At 40.5% G+C, this 23,103-nt stretch overlaps 2 protein-coding genes and 1 long non-coding RNA gene across 12 annotated transcripts in view; 2 read left to right on the plus strand and 1 right to left on the minus strand.

Moving 5' to 3' along the window:
- Window positions 1-17,307, minus strand: part of FILIP1L (filamin A interacting protein 1 like) — a 287,759-nt gene extending 270,452 nt beyond the window's left edge. For both annotated transcript variants that reach the window (XM_043511343.1, XM_043511337.1), the window contains exon 1: window positions 17,015-17,307. The gene's annotated coding sequence lies outside the window, so the exon portion shown is untranslated. The remainder of the gene's footprint in view (window positions 1-17,014) is intronic.
- The window catches only part of CMSS1 (cms1 ribosomal small subunit homolog), a 387,357-nt gene that overhangs the window by 307,319 nt on the left and 56,935 nt on the right, over window positions 1-23,103 (plus strand). Inside the window, exon 1 of one of the 9 annotated variants that reach the window (XM_043511406.1) lies at window positions 17,388-17,514. The exons of the other annotated variants lie outside the window; for them this stretch is intronic. The gene's annotated coding sequence lies outside the window, so the exon portion shown is untranslated. Of the gene's footprint in view, window positions 1-17,387; window positions 17,515-23,103 lie in introns of those variants that run through there. 9 annotated transcript variants of the gene reach the window in all.
- Window positions 389-22,169, plus strand: LOC122459429. The gene is made up of 3 exons (XR_006280131.1): window positions 389-1,116; window positions 19,851-19,856; window positions 22,142-22,169. It is a non-coding gene; the product is annotated as an uncharacterized LOC122459429 (long non-coding RNA).

Raw genomic sequence — 23,103 nt, forward strand, 5'->3', positions numbered from 1 at the left:
CCACCATCCAATTCCTAAATAGGCTCAGCACACAGATATTTCAGTGCTCACCCCTCTCTGCTCTCCATACACTTAGCAGGGATGTATCAGCTGACGGAGCTCTGTTTGAACTCATGATGTCGGAAACAAGGCATTCTCCATTGAGAGTTTGCAGTTGTGGCCTTCCATCTGTCATGAATCCAACATCTCCAGCTCTTGACATTTTATCATGAGTCTCATGATATTTGGTGGTTTTCTTAAAGCCACAATTCCTGGACTCATGGTTACTGGAGAATCTAAGCTTTCATTTAAAACAAAAAACAAAACTTTCTAGCCTTTATCTTTGCCAAGAAAATCTTGAAAACATGAAGCCTAAAGGTTCAGAAACCAGAAGGCAAATAAAAAGAACTCATTTTTTAAAAAATCGTGATTTTTAAGCCAGTCTCATTATTTTTAGGGGCCTGACTCATGATTAGTGAGCAGTTGGAATTGGCAATACTATATCAAAACTTACCGTCTTTACATCATTTTGCTAGGTGGATACAGGCAAGAGTTTCTTCCTAACAATCGTGTTGTGAGATACCTGACAGCTATCTCTAAAATCACCCACCAATGTCTGAGCAACAGAGCAACTTCACAGGACAAGGAAGGAGGACTCTTCCAACTAGAACTGATCTGTCTTTAATTTTGCAAAATACCCACATGCTATAGTGATGAGTGCTTTAGAAACACATGTAACAACAACACGGTGATGACTCCAGGCTTTCCTACAGAATTCATTAGATCTAATATGGGAGCTATCAACACACACACAGCTCAAAAAGAGTCAATATCACCTTGGTATAACAAGTTTCTTTATGGGGGGATTTGTACGTCTCCCTTCCGTAAAACTCATCCCCCACATATTTTGAAGAAATTGGTTTTGCTCCAGAAATGTGTGAAATGCAGTAATGTCTGCCAAATAAACTTTGGGTAAAGAGATTGAAGAGTGATTGTTACACATACTAAGTATTCAAGCTGTTTAAATGGAATATTATCTAGAATGCTATCCTGCAGTATCTGAGGGATAATCTCCACTACTTATACTGTCCACCTTTCTGTGAGACCTTCTCCTATTAAAGAATTATACTTTCTTTGGTACAACAAAATATGTGAATTTCTCTCCTTTTAAGAACCAACATGCCAGAAGAAAAAAACTCCAGACAAGGATGAAGCAAGTCATTCTTGGCAATGCTTAAGCAGTTCTTGCCTATTTTATAGTCTTGTGAGATCGATAACTGCTATTCTCTTGTAAATGAGAACATTATTTTTGTCTCAGCCATTTTAGGGTACTGAATATCACGACTTCATTTTTTTTTGATTCAGCTGCACCAAGCCATCACTAATTACACTGGAGGAAAGAGAGCAACACACTCCAAACCCCATTAGATGGGAAAAGTAGTCAGTAGTCCCACTGATTCTCTTATTTAACTCTGATTCTGACTGATACCAGAAATAATTAAGTATTCTCACTCAACAACAGCTCATATACCAGCTCCTTACTCAAATCCTTCTTTAGGATCTATTCCTGAGCATCTCATACTCAAGGCTTGCTCTGGAGTCAGTCAAGCAGGGTGGTCACTCTAGGCACCAGCTTTTTTTTCTCCCTCCACTGATTGGCTGGCTCTGTGTTGTGGTGTGTGTTGCTCAGGTACTCAGAGATGGGCACTGAAAACATTTTCTGCCCTGGCCAGCAAGCATATAAAAATTCTACACAGACCTATGCACAAGTTACAAATATAGTTATACTCACATCCTTAACAACAGTGTTACGGTCTGATGGGTCTCTCATGGCTTGATCATCAGTAGAGGGATGATTCCTGCTGGAGTCTCCCATATGGAGCTCAATTTTCCCAATCTGGGCATCCCCTTTTTTGAATATGATTCTGTCTATATCTACATTCTGTGCATGTGCATAAAAGTGTCAGTCCTCTTTTCTGTTATTGGTCTGTGTCCCCTGGAAATTTAAGAAACCCCAGTTTTCTATAGTCTGTGTAAGTTCCCTTTATTCTCATTAGTATTGACGCACAACCTGTATCCTGTGGTTAAGACACATGTTGGAGACAGATGCGCCTTTACAGTTTTTTATGATCTAATATTAATCTTCTGGGTAATTTTGCACAGTATTACCACTTGGTATCTCTTTTCACATAATCTTAGAACATCAGGTTATTTTCCAGTCATTGTCTTATGTCATCATTTCTTGTTTCCAAGGCCTAAAATAGCTAAACTAAACTCTTGCTGGTTTCATCCTACAGGTTCTTGCGTTTCAGCTTGCCTTCCTCACGTCTAATACTTGGTTCTACTAAATACTGATCAATCTTACACTTTTATAATCCTACAAATTCATTCTAATTAACATACAATGACTATATATGATATAACATATTAATTAATCATAACATCACACAATAAATGGATAATAAACTAAAATAATTGGCTACATTTCGGCCACACAAGTATAAATCAGGAAGTTGTTCTTGTTCTAGCCTTGAATAGTTTCTCAAAGAACTGGAAAAAGCACACAGCTGAAAAATGAACTCTCCAGAGATTCTGGACTTGTCTGCTGCTTTCAACACAGGCATCTACAAGAGACTGCTAACTTGCCTGCCGAACAAAACATGAGTCAATGGAAACAGTCTCAGATGGTTCATCTTGTTCTCATCAGAGAGCTGAAATGGGCAGCTGCTCCTCCTCACTGTGACTGTTCTCCATGGCTTTCCAGAGGCTAGACCCCTTCCTCTCTGAAGCTCTACATTATTCTTCTTGTCTGAGGCAGAGTGCTGTCACCCAGCTTCTTCCTTGTGCAGAAGAACACCAGCTGTCTCAAACTGAGCCCAAGTAAAATGGATGTGATGCTTGTATTAAGGAGAAGCATTTCTTAAGATCTTGTAGAATCACTGTGAGGTCATCTTTTCTATTGATTGTCAGAGAGGTGCATGGTCTCGGAATCCTACTCCACCCCGGGCTATGCCTGTTTACCCGTAGTTGCTGGAAGTGCCTTTTTCTACTTTCTAGTTGTGAAATAGCCACACCTCCTTCTCTCTCAAACAAAGACCTGGACACAATGGCTCTCACCTTTGTTAGTTTGAGATGGGTACTGCTACTATCTCTACGTGGGGCTAACAAAGGAAGATGCATAGAATACAAGAGCGTATCCCCTGAGCAAAGCAGATATACTAAAACAAAAAACATCACAAGAGTGTATCACACACTTCACTGGTGTCCCAGTCATGGTCCTCACCCTGAAAGTCTTCAGTAGACTAGGATCCATCTATCTAAAAGAGCTCCTTCTCCCTGCTCAACACTTCGAGCTCTTGTGAGCAATAGTTGCAAAGTAGCTGTTGTTACCGAGGTCATGCTCATTCTTAGCAAAAAGCATCCAGCCAAGGAACTCTTCTATCACAAGAGATCAGGATAAACTTATGAACTGTGCTCTAAAGCAGGAAGAAAAGAGTAATTTGTTCACTAGCCCTTCTTATAAATGGTCACACTCTGGCAGGTTAAACAAATAAGAGCCCCTTAGGGTAGGTCTACATTGCAATTCAACACACAAGGCTGGTCTGTGCCAACTGACTCAAGTTTGCAGGGCTCAGGTTATGGGGCAGTTTAACTGCAGTGGAGATGCCTGCTGTGGCACCAGCCCAAGCCTGAATGTCTACACCACAATTAAACAGTCCGATAGCCTGAGCCCTATTAGCCCGAGTCAGTTGGCATGGGCCAGCCATGGATGTTTAATTGCAGTGTAGACCTACCCTTCTAGTATGAAATTCCTGTACTTAGCACATTGACGCTACAGTGACTAGCACAATGTAAGTACCTGTACATGGATGGATGGATAGATAGAATACATGGGTAGAGATCAACGAGCACTGGGGCGATATCTGTCTTTGAACCAGAATTCTGTATCTTGGATCCATATAAAGCTACAGGATCAAGTGCAACTTTTGAGAAGCAGTGAGTTTCAGAAATGTTCATACCATCATGTTAGTTATTTTCACATGCACTGTTCTTTAAGGAGAGTGAAGTCCTTGAAATTCTGTGAGTGAAGTTCAGCTCTTTAAAAGCAGAGTAAAGAAACAAGTTGTAAATGCAGTTTCACTCCAGGGTAGGATGAATTTCAGACTGATTTCAAGCCTAAGAAATCAGGGGCCTGGAGCTAGTGATCACCAAAGTATATTACGGTTTGATATATTATAACTCAAACTGACTCTTAAGAGATCATTTAAGCAACGTGCATGGCTATTATACAATGCATTCATATTGTATATATGGAAATACCCAGTGCAGACCAACTGAAACTGCATTTCCCACTATAAAAGAAAATCTGATGAATATTTTCCCTTAGTTTACAATAGTAATAAATGTAGGCTCAGGGCATTTCCTGGGGATTAGCGACTGGACGATATTAACTGTAATTAATTCTCAGGAAATGTCCTATGTCTTGGTCATTATTGCCTGTGTGGGGAAGTGCTGTGTGGTAGGCAAATCTTAACCTAGAAGATACAGTTTTAGTCACCTTCACAGGTCTGATTGGGCCACAGATATGGAGCAAAAATGTATTCAGGTTTCCCATGTAATTAGAACTTGAGAGACCTGATTATAGGCATTCAGAATGTAATAACTTCAAAATGTTAAAAGGAAACACTATTAGGTTAAAATAAATCCATGTATTTAAAGATGAGCTCCCTCCCTCCTCCCATTACTGCTAAAAAAGTAGACTTTCTAGAAAGTTTTAATTTCTGATTCTGATTCTCATAAGTTTGGGCTGCAAATGAGAAAATAAAACAAACCGTGTTCATTATAAATTTTAAAATGTGCATGAGGTCATTTTTATTGGGTTTCATAATGTTTTTACACAAAATCTAAATGTTGGGCCCAAACTATTTGGCAGTTTCATTCACTATATATTTGTCAGAAAGATGTATAATCGGTTAAGTTTAAATATATCAAATTAATATACATCACAACTTTTGGGGTTATTCTGGAAACTATGCAAGATTTCAGCATGCATAACTTGTTACTCATCTGTAGTCACTATTGATTTTGAATGTATGTAATCTAATGAATGGTTATAAAATGGTAAGTAATACTGTTTTTCTAACTTGCGACTAAATGTTTTAACTACAAATAATGGTGGTATGTCTTTGTAATACTAATACTCTGATATCCAGGTCTCATGACATCAGAGTTAATAATAATCCAGATAATGGAGGTCTAAGTATTTTTAAAATGTACTGCAATTATGAAAAATCATTTTTGACTGGGAAATTCAGGATCCTAAAGATTAAGAAATGTATTGAAAAAGGATTTGGCACCTGAATTTATACGCAATATATAGCAGCTATGTTGCCATACAGATTTATAGGATGAGAGAGTATTTAAAGTCTCCATCACAGGAATGAGAAAACATCAAAAAATAAATTGTTACCTCTGAGGCTTGCAAGAAACAGTAAAGAGTTTATTAAAACAAAGTTAAAAGATATTCTAAAACCAGTATTTCAGTCTTCAGAGTTAGATGAGGTAAATGGGAATTTAGAATACAAGACAGCTCTGATTATTTAAACCTTACTCAACTGAAACTTCCATTCAACCAGTGTTTGTTTATGTCCTTCAAGGCTTTATGATCAACACAGCCTGATGACACCTCTCTGCTGACATTCATCTCTCTCTCTCTCTCTCTCCCTTTTCCCCCTCCTCCCCCCAGCAGAGCTAGCTGGCCACTTCAGTCAGAAATCAAGCCAGACCAGACATCATTGACAAATATATAGGACTAATTCTTCTCTCACTGCTTTGGTCTCTGGTTTTATTACTGGTTGTTTGATGAAGTAACTTATGGATAGATGTTCCTTCCCAGCAACATGCAACCAATAAAACATTTCATTGATCCTGTCCTGAGATCATTTATTACTTCTGTAGTTTAACTCTTTGATTCTTTTGAATGTTGCTAGTTTTGGTAACTGGCAAACAACTCTGAAAGCTGTTACATCTAGATGCTACTGTCCTCTTCAATAATAATGATACCTATCCAGACTCATTTGTAACAATGATAAAGTTCTTCCACCTTCGTGTGTTTTTGTGGCATTGATTTTGCTATAAAGGAAACGAGGAAGAAACCACAGTTCCTAGAGCCTAGAGTGAGAAATTCATAGTGTGTGAAATTGTGCAGGGAATTGGAGGATATCTGCGTTATGAGGCATTGTCTCTTGCACTGAGACCTTTAGGGCCTAGAGAAAATACTGCTTCTGTGTCCTCTGTACCATGTATTCCAACCCTAGCTTTACAAAATCTTTCTCCAGTTATTCCTTGGATTGTGTGCAACAGTCAAACCCTTTGGATAGGCATGATCCATCTCCATCTTTCTTTTTTTTTTATGCCAACACATTCTCCTAGACAGTTTTGGTCTAATAGAGCTACGAAAAAGTGACGCTTCGAATATTTCTTATTACTATGCAGAATTTTCAGAATTGTAAGTTCAGGGTTAAATTCTATCTCATTCATCCAGAGCTGTGTCTTTGATAGAGCCAGCCTCAGGTTAGTTTTTCATCTTGACATTTTGAAGGCAGATACATGGAGCTCATTACAAAGCACTGCTTCTTTTTCAGTGGATCACGCAGAGACTCTGTGTTCCTTCTGTCCTTATTCGACAAGGGGAAAATGAAGGTAGTAAATTCACTAATTATTCTTTATGCTTCTACAACACTTTCCCCAAGGATCCCATAGCCTTTTACAAATATTAATTAAGGTTCAAACCACCCCAGTAAGGTAGGTGTCGGGAGCCCAAGTGCCAGCAGACCTGCTCAGTGGTTGAACCAGACTGGGGGTGGCTAGGAACCAGAGCTGGAGGCCAGAAGTGGGAGCCAGGAAGCAGAGCCAAGGATCCGAGGTGGACTCAGGAGCCGGGAACCAGAGCCAAGGGTCTGAGCCGGAGCTAGGAAAGGGACATGGGGATGAAGTAGGGCCGGAAGAAGTGAGGAGCAAGGCTGGAGCATGAGCAATCACAGCAGTGGGCAAAGCATTGAGCACTCAGTAACCTGCTACTGCTGCTGGCTCCCTTCAGCCAGTCATTTGGGTTGCCAGTCAGGCAGTCCTACCACAACCCAGCCATAGGTGCAGGAGTAGGGGGTGCCTGAGGTGTGGCTGCACTCCCTGGCATGAAGCGATTTCTATCAAATACATTCCAGGGTTTACAGTTTGGTTCACGGCTCTCAGCACCCACACTATACACATTGTTCCAGCACCCCTGCACCCAGCTGAGCTCATTTATCTGCCTGGAGGCAGGGCTGACTAGTCCTCAGGCTCAGCTGAAGGTGCTCTGTCCTGACAGTAGACAGCGTTATGGGTCCTTTTTTACAAATGGGCAAACTGAGGCAAAAAGAGGTTTTAGTGACTTGCCAAAGATCCCAGCAAGTCAATATTAGAGCTAGGAGTAAATCTAGGAATCTTTACCCCCAGACACTGAATACAAGCACTAGACAGACTTTCCCACAGATCTGCATACAGCTGCACTACAAGTGTACTGTCTGGAGCCATGCGCTCTGAATGTATGTAACAGGTATTTATACAGAATGCAAACAATATGTGCAACATAAACTAATGCCTTTAATATACCTTCAACAATTGTAAAATCTGAAACTGTCAAGCAGTTAGTGTTTTACCTTCTCTAAAATAATGTAAAACAGATACTTTTTTATATATCAATAGATTGTCTTCAATTATGAAGGCACTCTTTAGAAGACGTGCTACAGAAGAGTATGACAGAGAAGGAGCCAGCCTTGATTGCTCCAATGGCCTAATGATAATTTTCTGCATTACTTGGTGAGACCTGTTGATTTCCTGTGTTGTGTTCCACTGGCTGGAGGGGGCATTTCTTACAACTTAACAGCAACCTTTCCACAGGCGCAAACTGGGTGGGATTTATAAAATGGGAGATAATCGGGGTTCTGAAAGGGATTCATGAGAGCAACCGCAGGGAAAATTTTTAAGGAGTGTTCCCTCTATAATTAGGCTACTTGTCCCTCTACATAGACTCACTAGCAGTCAGGTGAAAGTAGTTATAATGGGGATTAATGCTCTACTTTTCACCTAGAGATGTAGGCTCAAATTCTATGTTACAAACTGACCGAGTTGGGTCATCTCAGTCTGAACTTGAAATGTCTTTCTTGTCCACATCAAAAGAACTATTAAATAATGTTGCTGACTCAGCTCCTGAGCAGTCAAACAGCATGGGGTGTTGCTGCTGAGGCTTGATGTGCACTGGCACCGCTATGTAGGAAGAACTGCAGAGCAACTGACTGCGCTACTTTTGTGTCCATCCAGTTGGTTTTAATCTGTCACTTTTCATGAATACAAATAAATTAAGTATTCACCCTCCTTTCCAAGTGGGATTTCCCTTCCTAATTATTGATATAGCTAATGGGAGAGTTTAATTTTGAAACCTAAAGACATGCAAAAACAATTTTAAAAAAAAAGTTTGTGTTTTGTTTACTTTGGGGATAGCAGTAGGGTGACTTTTGCAGTAACTGATTGAAACTGAAGTAGTAGCTAGTTCTGTTCTATTCAGAGTCTAATACCACCCTCATCAACAGGATATCTGAGCCCTACTTTACTTGCATAAGCAGCTACAGCACATGTTTATGTTCCAAACTGGGAATTCAAACAGCTGATCTTGGCATTACACTCCTGCAGATCCAACAAAAGGTAGCAAACCTTAAAATGATTTCACAAGGTGACACCAACACCGATAGAGTTCCCTGTGTAGGAAGTGACTCTGATTAACAATTTACAAGCCAAATGCTTGTTCCTCTTTCATTGGGAAATCAGCACTCGTAATGGCTCTCAGCAAGAGAGCAAGCACTGATCTTTTTATCCCTTAATTCTACTCCACCAAATAACGGATGTGAAAATAAGTAACATTTTCTGCCTGTTTTACTTTCAGAAGTTACCTTATTGGGTGGGACCACTCATGTAACTAAGACAAACAAGATTTAGCCTAACATATCCAGTTTTAATTGTACTATGCACATTATTTTTCAAGCTGTTGAACTTCATAGAGAGATCTTCCCAAATATTTATCATTCAAAGGTCTACTGTTGGGAGTGACTTGCATTTTTTCCTCTTTTGGCTATGCATTCTCTCTCTCATGCAGTGTTGTTTGTGGTATAGGAAATTCCAAAATACTGTGGTAAAGTAAAATGCAATGGCATGCTAAATATTGATTTTTTTTAAATAGTGTTCATTGTGTGCGTAAGAGAGCTTTCACACTGTTCTTACTTTCCATGTAAATGACCGGCCATGGGGCCAGCAATAAATGACTCTTAGAAAAGGTGGCTTTGAATAGAAGTTGGAAAAAATGAATTGAAAGGTTACTTTAAAATATTTGCTTAAAGTAGGAGATTGTCTGTTGGAGTTGGTCTTCAATCCATATTTGTCTGTATATAAAATGCATAGATATGCACAAATACATCTCCTATTTGCAGTAGGATAGAGAATGGAATTCAGTACAGTCTTTATCCTTAGATTTAACTTTTTAGTCCTGGTGCAAGTTACCTGAAGCTGGTGACATTTAGTATATATAACTGAAGATGAAATATTTGCCTGAGGAATGAATGAAAAAAATTATATAATATATAATTATTTTAATTGCCTTTTCCTGTATAATTATGGCCATATCATGAAAATGGGAATTTTATTGAAAAATATTTTTAATAAAACAAAGTAATCTTCGAATGAAATGTACCGTTAAGTCAGCACTGCATGTACAGTATTACTCCCTCGGCAGCTGGCATTGAAGTCTACAGCTACACTGTTCTTAGAAAGGCCCCCTCAGCAAAGTTTTGGCATTGATACCAATGCTTTTCGAGGCTTTTCAGCTCCTCTCTTTAACTTGTGGACTTTACTTAGCATATTGAGAGATTAAATTTACATTCTAAACTCTTGTCAGCTAGGGCTTCAGAGAACAAATCCAAATTTCAGGCCATGGTGGAAATGTTATAGTAATTTCCCCCCACTACTGTCTTCCTTCTGGACTTTCCTGAGCTAATCCCTTGTGGGACCAAGGGTCTATCTGTGAACCTGCTATAGAACATCTGTTGCCGTGGAAAGAAATAGATCTCCAACTTAATGCTCATTTTCAGTTGACTGCTCTAGTTTGTCAGTAGCCTGGAAGCTGTAAACAGCTATGTTCAATTTTGAAAATAATGCAAGACACAGTCCAGTAAAAGTAATCACTCTTTGTATACAGCTGAAAGTGGATATGTAAGGTATAGATAATGATCTTTATTCTGAAAATGTCCAAACTGATGCACACAAAACTGAGATGTTTCTTTGCATGGTAAATCAAATGGTTCAAATATTGTGAATTGGTCATTTTAATTCTCTTTTTTGTCATCTTTTTTCTTTTCTTTTTTTAAATGAAGATTTCATTGTTATTCTACCCCCTCACTCAGCAAAGCCTAAGGGCCATTTTAAGAAATACTCTCCTCTAAGAGAATCAAAGGGGCAAATCATGAATTGCCCTCCCTGCAGCCAGTCCCAAACATCACCTTTGTGTTGTGTGAGTGGCTGGACAATGAGCATTCATGTAGTAGAACTCCCTAATTTGCCTGTAGATGGGAGCATTGGCAGAACATCTGGGGCAACAGTGGGGCTGCATCTGAGATGCCATGTGGTACCTGCAAAGCTCAGGTGGACACCAGCTACTACATGTGGTAGCTACAGATTACAGTTTTGTTCTTGTGCTTTTTGCATGCTTTAATCTGAGCACCCAGCCCATTTACTCAAGTTGTGCTATTTTTCCCAGGAGTTGGCTCTAAGGGCAAAATTCATCCAACATAGGGGGGACTCTGTGCCCTTTCTGCCACAGAAGTGGGTTCTTCACCAATTCTGAATAATCTGTTACAGAGGTGAGTATCTGGCCATATGTTGATGGAGGGACCACTAGACCCAGATCTAAGTGGATACAGTGTCCAGGAATCTGTGCTTGGAGGACAGAGGAGTAGCAGTCAATATTCCAGCCCATAAACTGTAATAGCAGTCACAAAGAGGCTGTGTTGTAGCCCCTGTAGTCTGCCCATGACTGCAGGTGGCAGTCCCCAGCCTCTCCTTGGACAGAAACACAAAGCCAGATGCTTTTGGGAGGGGAAGGGTGAATTTCCCCTTATGGGGATAATATTTTCTAATGCACAGTTGAAATGCAGTGCCGGAGATGCTTCTGTTCACTCCAGCAATGTCCCAGACTGAGAGAGAGCACGCAGGCTGTAGATTCCATTGTTTTTCTCAGAGCAGAATATTTGTTGTTCTACACTGAGATGTCACTAAGATGTTATTTGACTGATGCACAGAGGGTGAAATCCAGCGGGCAACCCCATGGACAAGTTTTTTCTTTTCTTCTGTCGCATTGTGAGAGATGGATCTGTAAAAGCAGGTCAGACGAAGCTTGGGGCTGTGTGGCTTGTTGTGAGTATCAACTCTAATTTTTCTTCCTCCCTGTCACCAATAAAATGAGGCGGGAAAATAGATTCTTCAGCAGAAAATGAAATGATGTGAATTCTTTGCATAACTCCAGTTTTGAAATTTTTTGTTGTCCTTGTTGCCTATCTAATAGCCAGCACATCCTCCTCCTTTTCCATATGTGAGAACACCATCTCCATTATCATCCCCCCTGTAATAGGGCATGCTGAGAGTCATGATAATCAGCATGAAAGAGTGTTGAAATGAGTTAATTTGCAAGCACAGTATGCCTGCATAAAACATGAAATGCAGCATGATTATTCCATGGGAAATCTGTGTCCAGCTCTTGAGATGATTTAATGAAGAATCCTACACCGTAAACTGGGTGAGGGCAAGCACTGCCATTTTCTCTATACTGAGGCTAGCACAATGGGGCTCCCACCTGGATGCTGCCACAGAATAAATGTTTAAAAATGAGAGCAACTGAATTGCAGCTAATTAGACAGTTATTTAGTTTTGAATATATTTGGCCACTTTCTCCCCTCTTCCATTGCAGTCCTCTCCCATCACATTACTTTTCCTTTGGCTGAGGGACGCTGGGCACAGTGCCCTCTTCATCCTGATCACAAGCCAAAGGGAATCACTTGGGAAAATTGTCAGATACTCTGGCCCCACCTCAGAGCCTGAGTAGTGATTCCAGTCCCTTTTGGCTCAGGGACAGCAGGACTGAGCGGAATACCCCAGCTCCAGTCGCGCTGTTCGGTTGCATTGGGAGGTGCTCGGTGTAGGCAAGCATATTAGCATCAGTACTGGTTATCTGAATATGTTTGAATATTTCCAGCTGATACATGTGTTGTTTGGATTTGGTCACTCATCAGTTTACTCTGTCAGCACCAGAATTCTTATTTTACCTCAGCTTTTAGCACTGGTGTGATGGCCATTGGAATACTGTGTCCAGTTCTGCTGCCCACAATTCAAGAAGGATGTTGATAAATTGGAGAGTGTTCATAGGAGAGCCACAAGAATGATTAAAGGATTAGAAAACATGTCATATTGGGATAGACTCAAGGACCTTGATCTAGTTAGTTTAATACAGTGGTTCTCAACTTTTCCAGACTGCTGTACCCATTTCAGGAATCAGATTTGTCTTGTGTACCCCCAAGCTTCACCTCACTTAAAAACTACTTGCTTACAAAATTAGACATAAAAATACAAAAGTGTCACAGCGCACTGTTACTGACAAATTGCTTATGTTCTCATTTTGTCTGTGTGAAATTTTAGTTTGAATTGATTTTGTTATTGCTTTTTAAGTAGCCTGTTGTAAAACTAGGCAAATCTCTAGATGAGTTCATGTATCCCCTGGAAGACCTCTGCGTACCCCCATGGGTACATGTACCCCTGGTTGAGAACCACTGGTTTAATAAAGAGAAGGTTAAGGGGTGACTTGATTACCGTCTATATGTACCTACATGGGAAACAAATATTTAATATCGGGCTCTTCAATCTAGCAGAGAAAGATATAATATGATCCAATGGCTGGAAGTTGAAGCTAGACAAATTTAGACTGGAAATGAGGCATACATTTCTAATGTTGAGAGTAATTAGCCATTGGAATGATTTACCAGAGGTGATGATGGATTCTCCGTTACTGGCTACTCCGATACTCCGTTACAGTTTTAAAATCAAGATTGGATGTTTTTCTGAAAGATCTGCACTACGAATTATTTTGGGGAAGTCGTCTGTCCTGTGTTATACAGAAGGTCAGACTAGATTATTACAATGGTTCACAACGGTTCCTTCTCGCCTTGGAATCTATGAATTGATGAATGTGCCTTTAGAGCTCTGCCTGGACAGCTGGCAGCATATGGGTAATCAACAGACAAGCACTCCTTATCATTAAAATCTTGGGCCAGAGGAAAAGAAAAAGGGTAAGGCTTTCCCAAATGCCCAGAATGGGCAAGGAAGTAGATTCCTAGACCCCAGTGCTCTCTTTCTTGTTTCTAACTGGGTAGGGTGGTGAAGATCTACTTGGTGTCTCCCTTCTTCCATCCTCGAAGGGAGATCACAAAAAACTTGGGCCCTGTTGCTGCCTCTTTTCCCTCTCCAGGGAAGGGGGGCAAAGATGCACCAAGACCCCCAGAAAGGCTGGCGTGAGAGAGGACTCCACTGGAACAGCCCAGCAGAAGTGAGGCATAAGGCTCACTCAGGTGTCAGCCCCTGATCATTCTGAAAAGGGCTGGGGAGAAGAAATCCTGCTGAGCAGGGTATGCCCAGGAAGGGGACAAGTGAGGTCAGATTTAAGTGATATTTGTAGTTGGGGCAGTGTGGGGGCTAGAATTATTTTGAATACCATGACCCCTAAACACTTGTTTTATCCAAATACAGGTCTGTTCCCCATTCTTACCATACTCCAATTTTTGACACTTTGTGGGCTTTTTATATTAAAATGTTAATATCTCACATGTATTTTAACAATTGTATTAAGATATTGGCTAAGCTTTCCCATTGCCTTCACTGGTGCAGGATCAAGCCTGTTGTCCTTAAGCAAGCAGCCCCATTGACTTCAGTCAGAATACTTGTCTGGCTAAGGACTATCCATGTGAGAAAGAGTTTGTAGGACCAATCCCTTAGAGGGAGACATGGTCATTGTCCCAAAGAGTTTAGGTTGAGCCTTTCAAGGTCATCCGAACAAGTTAGCCCCCAACTCCCATTGAAATTCAGTGGCAGTTCAGCCTGTCTCCCAAAGGTACCTTTGCATATCTAAATCAGACACACATCTACTTTACTTTTAAGCCAGTGGGAAAAAAATCACTTGGAAAACATACAGAATAATAGCAAGCATAATGTTTTAACCGTGCAAATAATTTCACTCAGCAGGTGCCTTCAAACATAGAAATGTTACAAAAACTAAGCCAGTTTACAATTCGCAACAATATGCAAAAAACTACCAAAATCTGAAGATTTCAGATTTCATTGTGAACATTTATATTTCTCTCACCTCCCATTCACGTAAAAACAATTCTGTCTACAAAAACTTGTTGCTATTTTTAGTTTATGTTGGTAACTGCTTAATACTATTAAGTCCTTACCTGGCAATGAACTTTAGGAACACATTAGCTCTTATTCTACAGCCTAACATACAGTATGTTGTCCTCCAATTTTCTCACATTAAAAAATCCTCTAGAAAATCCAAATGATCACCTCCTACTTAGCCCAAATCTATACAATGACAGATTCCATTAACAGTTATTCGTTAAGATCCATGAACTTTTAGGAAACACTTTAGTGGAAATGGATGTCAGCCATTATGTCTTTCACTGTGCCAAAAATCAGTCAGGTACTCAGGCCTTGCAAGTATGTTGCTAAATGAAATTGGAAAGAAGGGAACATCAGAGGGTGATTTTATATAAGTTAAGAGAAGTGGTCAAGATAAATGATCAAGATAAATTCCTTTAGCATGTGAGACTCTGCCAGAATGTAAGCATTATACTTTTTTAGCCTAATGTACTATACTATACAAAAGAGTTTAATAGCAGATATATTAGAAAAAGGAGACAGGAATTAATTACAGGAATTGAACTGGTTGGCATTGCACAGATGAACTAACTCCATATGAATGGCAGTGCTCTCCTGTTGCCTTATTATTCTTCCTAAAATAAAGGTCACCAGCCTTCAAATGCTTCAACTGAGGTATATTCTTTTGCAACAAGTTTGCACTGGGGACAGAAAGGAGAACTTCTAGTGGTACAGTGTCAAAAATGTCAGGAGCTTTTGTTCACAATGAAACTTATTGGCTGAGTGTTTTCTAGAATTGGCTGAGTGTTTTCTAGACACCTATTTGCGTTTGCTTTTCAAGAAGCCATTGTAGTGTTGCATTGGTGTATGCGCCCATGTTCCAGTAACACATTGTGACATATCCTCATCACATAGCAACACAACCTCCTCATGTTGGACTCATGACATTGTATGGTGATGTCCTGCGACCTGAAGTGTGTTAGGGGCTCTTTTATTTGTTCTGCCAGCCAGCAGAACAAGGGACGGACCCAGACCATGTCACAAATTTGGGGGCTAGTAACAGCCTTATCAGTCATCCTTATAAAATTCATTAGCACCAATGGGTGGTACATGAGCAAATCAAAAGCAAAAATAGACTCTAAAATATTGCATTTGAAGATCCTAGCATATTAGCATTAAATGGAGAGACTTGTAGAGCTGTTTATTAAGGCTAAAGCCATAAATAGCCACAGACAAGGCTATTGCATTAAACTGCTCTTACACCTTAGTTCTGTTCGTGTATCTCCACTAAAATGACTCCATAAGGCCTTCAGGACCAAAGAATGATCTGGCAGTAACAAAAAATTAATTTCATTAAGTATACTGTACTTATAAGGTTTTTAATACTTCAAGTGTGCTAGTATTATTATTTGAGCATCATTTCACAGCTTGCATTAAAACAAGAACTTAATGTGACTGGAGAATACACAGGAAAGCTTCATAGAGGAAAGCCATTTTTTCACTCTACAGAAATGTTTAGCTCCAATTAGAAATTCATTGTAATGTTAAGAATTGCAATGTGCAGGCCATGATGCACTGAAACAATTCAGGATTCTTTACTATATTATGAACAGAGATTCACTTATATCAGACTTCACAATAAACAGATTCCTCTGTTCATCATGTTCCTGTGGAAAGGAAATTAGCATTGTATGATTCTGTAACGTTTAAGTGATAAATGTGTCACCTCTCTAGTTGGATAGATTTCTTCCTAGCCCTTACTACGTATGGCATGTTGTACTCTGTCCATGCTTTTCTTTTAAACATCATAACAGATTAAAGTAGATAAGGAAAACAATTAAACTACTTTGGCTTTTAAGTTTTATAAGGAAACATTCTATTCTGTTGAAAAGAAAACAGCTCTGTCATATGACCTCTGTATCCTGTCTATAGTTGCCCTGAAGCTGTGCGACTTCTTTGGAAATGTGAGAGAGCCTGAGCACTTTTTTGAGTGACCTTTATTTAAAATGATCTTTGCTGCTTACAGTGAACCCTATTTTGCACGCTTACTGTCAATGGAAAGCATGTTTTCTGAACCTGCATATACTTAATGCACATATATAAAATATAATCACTAACTACACACACATGCATATATTCGCATATATTCTCTCATATACACGATTTTGCTTACTTTCAGAATGTAACCGTTTCTTGGAGTGCGCTTCCTAATACTAAATCTGTAACATTTACCGTGGCGTTCTTAAATCTGATTTAATCAGATAGGGATACTGTATTGCACATGTTGGTGTATTCTTAATTATTTTCCTGTTTACTTCCCATATTAATAATGCAAGTTGATACTTTATACATCATCACTCAAATAGCTGAGAATTTGTCCAGACCCGTATTCAGGTCATTAACCCAAAAAAACCCCTTCATGGTAAGGGTAAATAGAGTACAGGTCTAACAGAAGAATCATGTCTGGTGCATTAAACAAACGACCCAATTTCTCAATGATGATGATATCATCACGGTAAAACAAGCTTACCTTAGTGCAGGAAATCTTCCTCTGCTGTATTCTAGACAATTTCCTTCCTCTCATTCACTCCAAAGGGGCAAATCCACTTTCATAAAGAAAATTGTCTGTTTAAAGATACAGAATGAAGGAAACTGATGATTCCTCCTCTGAGCTCCCAATTCACTTGTTTTAGCAAGTTGAGAAACCTAGTCACAACAGTAATTTAGAATGATTTTTCTCTGTCTGTATTCTGTAGGCTGAGTAGCAGCAGAGAGTTATACCCAGAGACGTGAGACAGTGCTGCAAGGGAGAGACAGTGGGGAACCATAGCACTGGCTTGGACCAAACTCTAAAATATAACCCAACCCACTTTCTGTGTCGTTCCCTTCATACTCTGAAGGCAGATGACCTTGTCAGAAAACTGACCTCGCAGGCTGGCATTCTCCACAAAGAGGATCTAATGGGACAGAGCTGCCGTGTAATGGGACAAAAAAGCAAGCAGCCATCTGTTTTGTAGCAAACAAGTTTAGGTATGAACTCTATTTTTGTGGTAATTACAATCAATATCAAGAGATACAGCTCTTTATTTGGTCATTTCAGACACACTCTGTGTACAAGTTTAGAACAGAGATAGCAGATGGGATATTGCTTTGAATCATTTTGTACCTTCGAGCCTTAAACATTACAGAGCCTTGAAGTAAGATGAGTAGGAAGGGCTGACATTTTCTCCTTCTAAAAGCAATGTGTGTAGTGTAGTGCTTTCTTAAGCATTTATAACATTTTAACATTAAGATCTCTCTCTCTCTCCTTTTGTTGCTGGTTTTCCTGAGATTTTGGGAAAGGTTTGGGGTAAACCATGAAATTTATGTATGAAAGGGTTACAAATTAGCGTATGTAGAGTGGGGAATGTAACTTGCGTTGAGACCGATTTACAGGGAAGAGTGAGTATACGCAGAAGGAAGTTTTACAGAAGGAAGTATGTGAGTTATAGAAATATAACCTTTAGGCCTTTAGCCTTTGATGGAAAACTGTGCTTTTAAACAGATATTGGTATTTATAATCCAGTGAGCTTTCCACTAACCCTAAGTGATAATAAATCAGGATATTTTTTCTTAAGCTGATGGAGAATTAACTTGATATATACTATAAAACTGTGTTACAATGTCACTCAGTGACTTGTGTGAAAAACAACTTTTATATTCACATTTTCTATTCTATTGGGGAAGTCAGGACAAAGGCTTGTTTGCAATAGTATTCTCTATTTCAATGTGATTGTTGTTGGCAACATCCAACTGGCTCCCATGTATAGAATCATAGAAATGTAAGACTGGAGGGGACCTCTAGAGGTCATCACGCCCAGCCTTCTGTGCTGAGGCAGGCCCAAGTAAACCTAAACTGTCCCTGACATCCCTGCTCTGAAAAAGCTCCATTAATGGGGATTCCATAACCTCTCTTGGAAGCCAATTCCAGAGTTTAACTATCCATATAGTTACAAAGCTTTTCCTAATATCTAACATAAACACTGTTCCCTCTAAGCTGTGCGCGTGTGCATGCGCACACGGATCCTAAACCCTGCGCACCCGGCAAAACACTGCGCGCACAAAAATTTGCACAGAAGCACAATAATTTGCACAAACGAAATTTTTTGCGCATATGGCCTGTCAAAAATTAGAGGGAACATTGAACCTAAATGTCCTTTGCTGCAGATTAAGTTCATTACTCCTTGTCCTACCTTCAGTGGACATGGAGAACAACTGATCTCCTTCCTCTTTATAACAGCCCTTAACATATTTGAAAACTGTTGTCAAGACCCTTCCTCCCCACCCCCCAGTCTTTCTTTCTCCAGATTAAACATGCCCAGTTTTTTTAAACTTTTCCTCATAGGTCAGGTTTTCTAAACCTTTTATCATTTTTGTTGCTCCCCTCTGTACTGTCTCCAATTCGTCCACATCTTTCCTAAAGTGTGGCTCCCAGAATTGGACACAGTACTCCAACTGAGACCTCACCAATGCCAAGTAGAGCAGGACAGTTACCTCCTGTGTCTTACATACGACGCTCCTGTAAATACACCCCAGAATTATATCAGCCTTTTTTTTAAACTGCATCACATTATTAACTCATATTCCGTTTGTGATCCACTATAGCCCCCAGATCCTTTTCAGCAGTACTACTGCGTAGCTAGTTATTCTCCATTTTGTAGTTGTGCATTTGATTTTTCCTTCCTAAATATAGTACTTTGCACTTGTCTTTAGTGAATTTCATCTTGTTGGATTCAGATCAATTCTCCAATTTCTCAAGGTTGTTTTTAATTTTAATCCTGCTCTCCAAAATGCTTGCAACCCCACCCAGTTTGTTGTGTCTGTAGATTTTTATAAGCATACTCTCCTCTCCTTTATCCAAGTTATCAATGAAAATATTGAATAATACAGGACCCAGGGCAGAGACTAAGTATGTCCTCCCAGTTTCACAATGAACTGTTGATAACCATGCTTTGAGTACATTTTTTTTTAACCAGTTGTGCCCTCACCTTCAGGGTCGGTAGATTTGTAGAAATTTTGGTGCTGCCCAGAACCCGCCCCCTCAAACTACGCCTCCCACCTGCCTAAGGCTCTGGGAGGGAGTTTGGGTGGGGGGAGGAGGTCTGGGGTGCAGGCCCTGGGCTGGGGCAGGGGACTGGGGTGCAGGATGGGTGAGAGGTTGGGCTCTGGGAGGGAGTTTGGGTGGGAGAGGGGGTCGGGGTGCAGGCTGTGGGATGGAGTTTGGGTGCTGGGTGCAGGCTTTGGGGGTACAGTAGAGGGTGAGGAGTGCAGACTCTGGAATGGAGTTTGGGTATAGGCTCTGGGCTTGGGCAAGGGGTGGGGTGCAGGAGGGGGTGAGGGGTGCAGGCTCTGGGAGGGAGTATGGGGGAAGGAGAGGGTGTGTGGGAAGGGGGTGGGGGTGCAGGCTGGGCGTGGATGGAGTTTGGGTGCTGGGTGCAGGCTGGGCGTGGATGGAGTTTGGGTGCTGGGTGCAGGCTCCGGGATGGGGTGCTGGCTCTGGGCTGGGGTTGAGGGTGCAGGCTCTGGGAGGGAGTTTGGGGGCCGAAGGGGGGGGTGCAGACTCTGGGAGGGGGGGAGAGGGTGCGGCGCTTACCTGGGGCTCCTAAGCACGGCGGGCCATGAGTCTCCATGTGCTTCTACCCCCAGGCACTGCCCCCACAGCTTTCCAGGCACCACGGGCCCATAGAACTTGCCCCCCATGCTCACCTTGTGATAATTTCATCTAGACCACATTTCCCTAGTTTGCTTATGAGAATATCCTGTGGAACTGTGTCAAGAGCCTTTCTAAAGTGAGGATATATCACATCTACTGCTTCCTCCTTATCCACTAAGTCAGTAACCTTGTCAAAGGAGGAAATGAGGTTGGTTTGGCATGATTTGTTCCTGACAAATCCTTGCTGGCTATTTCTTGTAACCTTACTATATGCTAGTTGCTTATAAATGGATTGTTTAATAATTTGTTCCTATATCAAAGTTAGGCTGACTGGTATATAATCCCTCTGGTCCTCTGTGTTCCCCTTTTTAAAGATAGGTATTATTTTTACCCTTCTGCAGTCTGAGATTGCTTCAGCTGGGGGGAGGGATAGCTCAGTGGTTTGAGCATTGGCCTGCTAAACCCAGGGTTGGGAGTTCAATCCTTGAGGGGGCCATTTAGGGATCTGGGGCAAAAATTGGGGATTGGCCCTGCTTTGAGCAGGAGGTTGGACTAGATGACCTCCTGAGGTCCCTTCCAACCCTGATAGTCTATGATTCTATATGCATGCCACACTATTCTTAATGGCTTAAAACAAGCCTCAGAAAGGAAATCGGGGCATTATAGCCATGAGTGATACTATATACCTACAAATAAAATAAAAGATTGAATAGCTGTAGGGGGAAGTGAAACAGCAATATTCTAACTTTGAGCAGCAATGCTAGAGTCAGAGATCATAAACTAAACCTGTTATTAATTAAATGGAATATCTATTAGAACGGTGTATCATAACATCTTTATGACTTGCTCCTGTAGGCCAAAAAGTTAGCTGTAATAAAGGAAGTTGGTGTTTAACTTTGAGAGAATATGAAAAATGAATTAGGCTGCCTCCAGACAACTCCTGTTTTCTTCATATACATTCTCAGGGCTGTGGGTTGACTCTCTGATACCTTTATGATGTTATGGTAGCATGTTTCCTTATTCTGATGCCAGATGATATCAGGACTATCATAGAAAATAATCTATAATCTAGTTTATGGAATGGATTAGCAAGGTTTTTGATTTCTGGTACTGCATTCCTGTGGTGTCTTGAGCATGTTTTTAATAAAGAGGCCTGTGCTTGTGGTATATCTCTGCTAGTTCTTTACCTCGCATAATGCAGGCTGTTATATATAAGAATTGAATGGTCTGTTAAGACCAAATTCTCTGTTGAAGTGTTGCGGGGAGCTCCTCTAGGTCACGTTTGAGGTGCATTGGTGGGGCTATGTGAGGGAAGCTTTCACTACCACTGCCTATGTATCATGACTTCTGTGTATGGAGAACTTCAGGCTCTAGAGCTGTCAATCCATTACATTTCACCAGCACTAATGTCAGACTTCTCTTCCGTCACCATCCATTGTGTCATAACAAAATATAGGAAGGATCAAGATTTCACAAAGTCAGTCATTGCTTCATTCCCAAACAAACTAAGTAAGAAAAAATCCTTTCTAAAGTGAATATTGTTAATTCTTTTGAAGTTTATTAACAATGCCCTTTTCTGCAGATAAATTCTGGTGTAGCTGCAAGGTTGCTGTGTAAGTTCTGGAGGTTCTTAAACCTCATAGCCTGAGGCAATCCCTTTAACTATAGAGTTAAATATTAACTCATGCCTCGTCAAAGTTCTCTGCGGATATTTTGCACTGGTTGTCCACATATTAATCCTTCTAAAAGACCCATTTCTATCTTGCTGCTTATAGTGCATTAAGCTGACTTGTATATAAATAGACTGTTGCTGTTTCCTTTCCCCTAACTTTTGTCTCGTTGTTTGTCTGTAGACTGTGGGCTCCTTGGAATGTTTGGAAAATACTTATAATGTCGTGAGTGCTAGTAATATATGACAGGTTTCAGAGTAGCAGCCGTGTTAGTCTGTATCCATAAAAAGAAAAGGAGTACTTGTGGCACCTTAGAGACTAACAAATTTATTAGAGCATAAGCTTTCATGAGCTACAGCTCACTTCATCGGATGCATACAGTGGAAAATATAGTGGAGAGATTTTATATAGACAGAGAACATGAAACAATGCGTGTTACCATACAGACTGTAACAAGAGTGATCAGGAAACCAGCAGGAGAGCAGCGGGGGGTGGGGGGGGGTGGTAATCTTTTGTAGTGATGATCGAAGTGGGCCATTTCCAGCAGTTGACAAGAACTGTAGGAGGGGAAATAAACAAGGGGAAATAGTTTTACTTTGTGTAATGACACATCCACTCCCAGTCTTTATTCAAGCCTAAATTAATTGTATCCAGTTTGCAAATTAATTCCAATTCAGCAGTCTCTCGTTGGAATCTGTTTTTGAAGTTTTTTTTGTTGAAGAATCACCACTTTTAGATCTGTAATTGAGTGACCAAAGAGATTGAAGTGTTCTCCAACTGGTTTTTGAATGTTATAATTCTTGACGTCTGATTTGTGTCCATTTATTCTTTTATGTAGAGACTGTCCAGTTTGGCCAATCTACAGAGGGGCATTGCTGGCACATGATGGCATACATCACATTGGTAGATGCGCAGGTGAACAAGCCTCTGATAGAGTGGCTGAAGTGATTAGGCCCTATGATGGTGTCCCCTGAATAGATATGTGGACAGAGCTGGCAACAGGCTTTGTTGCAAGGATAGGTTCCTGGATTAGTGGTTTTGTTGTGTGGTTGCTGGTGAGTATTTGCTTCAGGTTGGGGGGCTGTCTGTAAGCAAGTTCTGGCCTGTCTCCCAAGATCTGTGAGAGTGATGGGTCATCCTTCACAGTAGGTTGTAGATTCTTGATGATACGTTGGAGAGGTTTTAGTTGGGGGTTGAAGGTGATGGCTAGTGGCTTTCTGTTATTTTCTTTGTTGGGCCTGTCCTGTAGTAGGTAAC

This window comes from Dermochelys coriacea, chromosome 1 (genome assembly GCF_009764565.3).
Source record: "Dermochelys coriacea isolate rDerCor1 chromosome 1, rDerCor1.pri.v4, whole genome shotgun sequence".
Taxonomy (NCBI): Eukaryota; Metazoa; Chordata; order Testudines; family Dermochelyidae; genus Dermochelys; species Dermochelys coriacea.